Source organism: Lactuca virosa, chromosome 8, assembly GCF_052849685.1.
Source record: "Lactuca virosa cultivar CGN04683 chromosome 8, Lactuca_virosa_CGN04683_v6, whole genome shotgun sequence".
Lineage (NCBI taxonomy): Eukaryota > Viridiplantae > Streptophyta > Magnoliopsida > Asterales > Asteraceae > Lactuca > Lactuca virosa.
This window is the reverse complement of record NC_136433.1, coordinates 202,677,761-202,683,706: the sequence shown is the minus strand read 5'-3', so window position 1 is coordinate 202,683,706 and position 5,946 is coordinate 202,677,761.

Below are 5,946 nucleotides of genomic sequence, written 5' to 3'. Positions count from 1 at the left end.
AACTTTTCTTTGGACAGAATGACCAAAGAATCGTTAACTAGGTTAAGATGTACTTCTTGTGGGTTTTCGAGTGGTCGATAGGCTGAAAAGGCACATTTGAATAGGGTTGAGAGTGGGACAACGTCTGTAAAAGCATCGAAGGGGCCAAACAGGGGGTGATTTTTCAGACACTTGATCATCAGCTTGATCGGAGCATTGTAGGATAAATGATCTTCGAACACGGCTCTGAAGTTGCTTGAACCAATCGTAGGTGTGAGATGACGTGAAGCAGAGTCTGAACCAGTAGGGTTCACTGATACAGATGCCTTGGATTGTTTCTTGGATACACGGGATTTCACCATTGTAGGAGTTTGAGAGAATGAGTAGAAAACAGAGTGCGAAAATGGAGAGAAGATTCAATGTTCAGAGAGCGTAAAGTGATTTTGGAAGAAGAAAGGTTTATATAGGGATGACTTTGAACAGTAACTGTTTTTACCCTAGGTAAAAAGAAAGGATAAGGTAAAAGGTCGTTTGGGGGGGATCTTTTGAATTGGAAATTAAATCTCAGCCACATAATATGAAACGGTTTTAAAAAAGTTTTTGAGATTTACCAAAAGGGATTTTCATTTAATGAACTGTCAGGTGTACATTATCACGTCAGGTGATCGTGTGGATGGGGTTGATTTAATCCGTTGTGCAAAAAGAAGTTGTAACGGATTGGACGTGTTGGGTAACAGGAAAAGACAGATTAAGGATTTGTTTATGGAAACACGTTCTTTTTGTCATCATTCCTAAAATAGGTCTGACACAAGGTTTATTCAAAAGGTGAGGAGACAGTTTCTTCAAGGAATGTTTTTATTTAACGTTTTCTTATTTAATGAAGGATCATTAAATAGCACACCATGAATCAAAGATTAATGAAACAGTTGAGAAACTATCAAGGTGGTTGCGGATGGAGATTGCATTGCGGATGACCATATGTCATTGCGGATGAACAAGTGAATGTCTGCAGTAGAGGAACTGAGGAGAGCACTTGTACAAGAAGTTAGTAATAACAAACAATAAGGACCCATGAGAGATAAGTATGATATATGGTTGCGGTACACAGGATATACCCAAACCATCTATCATAAGTAACTTTCAGTTAGAACCGCAACGGAGACCAAGGATGGTCTGCGGTATCTATCAATTTAAAAAGAATTGCGGGTCTGGATTCATCATTCCTAACATTTACAGGAACGTGTTAAGTTTTGTAGAGTCGAGCGCTTTTGTGAACACATCAGCAATCTCTTCATGAGTATGGATAAAGATGAGTTCAATGTTACCTTTCAAGATCAGGTCTTTGATGAAGTGATACCGTAGTTCAATATGCTTAGCCTTGGAGTGCTGAATTGGATTGTGAGAAATAGCAATAGCACTTTCAGAGTCACGATAGATCGGTATCCGCAGCATTCTATATTCGTAGTCCAATAGTTGAGTTTTCATCGAAAGGACTTGAGAACAACAGCTGGTTGTGGCCACATATTCAGCTTCTGCGGTAGACAGAGATACACAACTTTGTTTCCTTGATGACCAGCTGACGAGTCTTCCACCCAGAAATTGACATCCACCTGAGGTGCTTTTTCGATCTAGTCTGCATCCGGCGTGATCCGCATCTGTGAATGCTTGAAGGCTGAAATCATTGCATGCGGGGTACCATAATCCAAGAGACTTGCTTCCTTTCAGGTACCGTAGTATCTGTTTGGCTGTGGTCATATGTGACACTTTTGCGTCAGCCTGATACCTTGCACATACACCAGTTGTAAAGATGATGTATGGCCTGCTTGCGGTGAGGTACATCAAAGAGCCCATGATACCTCTATAAGTCTTGTGATCCACAGATTCGCCTGAGGGATCAGCAGAGATCTTATATCCGAAGGCCATGGGGACCTTAGCCGAAGAACAGTTGTCCATAGAATATTTCTTTAACAGTTCAGTGGTGTATTTCTCTTGATGAATGAATATCCCTTGCGGAACTTGTTTCACTTGAACTCCTAGAAATAAGTTAATCTCTCTATTCATGCTCATTTTGAACTTGTTGGTCATGAGCTTAGCAAATTCATCCACCATTCCTTGATCAGTCGATCCGAAGATGATATCATCCACATATATTTGTACAAGCATAAGGTAGTCACCATTTGCTTTCCTAAATACAGTGGGATCAATCACTCCTCTTTTGTATCCGGACGAGACAAGAAATTCAGAGAGAGTCTCGTACTATGCTCTTGGGGCTTGCTTCAGACCGTAGACTGCTTTTTCAAGTTTGTAGCAGTGGTCTAGGAATTCAATACTTTCAAAGCCTGGAGGTTGCTGAAGATAAACCTCTTCTTTTAATTCCCCATTGAGAAATGCACTCTTAACGTCCATTTGGTGTACCTTGACGTTTTTGTGGGCTGCGTACGCTAAGAAGATTTGGATGGCTTCCATTCGTGCCACTGGAGCATACGTTTCATCATAGTCAACACCTTCAAGTTGACTGTTGCCCTTTGCAACTAACCTTGCCTTGTTTCTGAATACCGCACCAGATTCATCCAGCTTGTTTTTGAATACCCATCTAGTACCAACAATGGTGTCACCGTGTGGCTTCGGGATGAGCTTCCACACTTTGTTTCTTTTGAATTCTTCAAGCTCTTCTTGCATTGCAGATATCCAATCAGGTTCTAGTAATGCTTCTTTGATCGTTCGGGGCTCGACTGAGGACATAAATGCTGCGTAGTGACAATGATCAGATAAGTCCTTGGAAGATCGAGTCTGGATACCTGCGGATGGGTTGCCAATGATTTGACCTGGTGGGTGGTCCTTCGTCCATACGTGTAGACGGGGTTGTAGATGATCAGCAGCTGCGGTAGAGGGAATATCTTCAATATCAGAAGATTCTGCGGTTGGAGATGGCAGTTCCTCCTGGACTTGAGAACATCCTGCGGAATCATCTTGGTTTGTTGGAACGAGAATGGAATTTTCTTGAGCAGTTGGAAGAGGTTCCCCCTGGATTGCTGATGGGAGTTCCTCTGGAACCTGAGTAGGTTCCCCCTGGACTGCGGATGGAAGAGTGATAATCCTAGAGTCTGTTCTTGTGTCGATGTTTTTTATGTTTTCATCATCCGAGTCGGAAGAAACGATGGATGGTAATGATTCTCTACGGATGGGAACTTGAGCTGTATCAAGTACTGGAACCTCGATGGTTGTTGCTTGATCCGGAGTAGAGCTTTCCCCCTCAACCGGCGAGGTGAAAGTATTGAGAGATGCTACTTCGGATAGTGAAGGACCAGATACATCAGCGTGCTGCTGTTGTGTCACAACCAGGAATTCTGATACCTTGTAAAACCCTTAACAAAGATAACATTGTAGTTAAAGCTTGGAAAACATGTATGATGCTTGTTCAATGATCACAAAAATTCCATCAAATACTCTACACAAACTTTCAAATAGTCAACAAAAGTTGGAAGCCCTAAAAATCCCGGTTTAAGTCCATTTTGGACTAGGATTTTCTTAATGGGCATAATGGACCAATAAGCTTCCAATTTGACTTTTTGGGCTTAGAACTCTTAAATGGGCCCTAATTGGACCTATTTGCATGAAACTTAATATTTTGGGCCTTATAAGCCTAAAATGAACTAGGTTATCTTTAATGGGCCTTATTGGGCCATAACAAATCTAATTAGCCCTAATGGGCCATAAAACTCATTCTTTGATTTATTTTGGGTCATGAACCATCTCCAAAGACCAATTGGGCCGAAAATCGTCAAATGGGCCATAATATGGATTTAAGCACAAAAAGACCCCAAATTCTTTCTTTCCTCTACCTCTCTCGGCCCAACTACAAAACATAGGGAGAAAGAGTTGACTTTTATATGCCACCTCACAATTATCTCATACTTCCAAGCATCTATCACTTCACTCTCTCTCTTCTCCCCACTCTTTTTTTCTTCGGCCGAGAACCCATCACACACACTCACACTCTTCCAAATTCTCCCAAACACTCACAAGAACACTCTTACATCTTCTCTCAAATTTTCGAGAATTTGAACATCTTCAAGAAGAGTTTCATCATCAAAAATCATCAATTCTTGGTAAGTCCTACCACACTTAAGTTGTATAACTTCATCTTCATGTTAGATCACTCATTCTAAGTAAGTTTTTGGTGATCATACTCCTAGAAACCTACTAAGTTCGAGATCCATCCAAGAAAGCTTGCTAGGGCCGAAAATAGCATCAAACTCTTTCACTTCTTCTTCAAAATCGAGATCCACAAGAAAAGGTGAGTTCATACCCCTCTCTTTTTTTGGTTTTCACAAGTTTTATGGGGGAGAATACAAGTAAAATGTGTAGATCTATGTGTATGTGTATGCTATGTATGATTTCATGCATGTATGTGTGATTATATGTGTTTATGTGGTAAATATGTAACAAAAAGGAAAGAAATCACGAAATCTATGGCACAAGAAGGAAAACAAACATGAACTAAGATATATTACACTAAACAAGTAAAAAAAATACCCTCTAAGATTAAAATAAACATATTGCAACATAAAACCCGTTTTTGGGTTTAAATTATCAAATAAACAAAAGTTGGGTTAAAATTGTCATTCACAGTTTTTCTTAAGGACCAAAAGAGTCAATACAGTAAAAATAAATGTTTTTATGAATATTATACGCTGTAAAGGACTAGAAAGGTAATTTCTAGCTAAATGGGCTAATTTTTGGGCTTTTCGGCCCATAGGCCCAAAAATTGCGAAATTATGATTTTCAAGGGACTGAAATGGTACAATTCTCAAAACAGGGGGAAAACGGAGTAAACAAAACTATTTCAGGGGTTAAAATACTTTTCTTTTCCAAAAAGGATCAAAAATGTAATGTTTTTGGAAATTGGGCCAAAATTGTAAAAGTTGCGAAAAAGTTAGACTTTAACCGAAAAACTCTTTGCTGGAAGGGCTGAAACTGTCAAAGAGTAAATTTTGGGTTAAAAACCTTTATTCAAACAAGTCTATGGGTCAAAAATGTCAAGAAAATGAGTTAAGGGCCTAAAATGTCTTTTTCTTTATGTAAGGGACTAAAATTGTCATTTTTATTAAAGAAAGGGTTGAATGGGTCAAATCAATATTTTGAGTCAATTATTTTAGTTTTAAAATATTTGGGTTAAAAAGAATACCAAATTACAACTTATGAAAATAGAATGAAAAATATACATATATTTTTAAATATCGTTATAAACAACCGACAAGTTTCGTGCCGTTGAGAATTTAACAATTTTTCAATCAAACTTCCGACCATTATATTATACCTAAAACAAGTAAATATTCAAATAGTTGGACTTGAAAGATCTTAATCAAGCTTAATGGGCCTTCGTGACCCATTACCGTGACTTTTGGGTTCAACAATAATGACACATGTCTATTGGGCCTCTTGTGACCCAATTACATGTTTAAGGGACCCTCAATGGATTATATGTGCTATTGGGCCTTGGTGGCCCATTAGCATTGCTAGTAAGGTCCCAATTTAATCAAATATGAAATGAGACAACGCGTCCTTCGTATAACCAACAGCCTAAAATAACTCACGTAATTAGCAGGACTTCGTATTCCTCTTCTTCTCGTTTGTTAGGCTTATTTGAAATAAAAGTAAACAAATCCAGGTTGTAAATCAACAGTAATCAATTTTGTTTGGATTAAGTGAGTAATAACGGGCGACACCTCAACGGGTTGTTCGTAGTCTGTAGTTATAATCAAAGTCTCCTGTAAGGAGAGCGAGAGTTTGTGTATAGATCTATACGGGGGTGACTCCCCCACACCTCAGTTGTTCGCTACAGTTAGACTCGGCCAGTCTAGGGTGACAAAATCTTAAGATCAATTCCGGCGTACATTAGGATTCCAAGACACACGAACTAGTCATTATTATGCATGGTTATAACGACTCACATAATTAAATAAA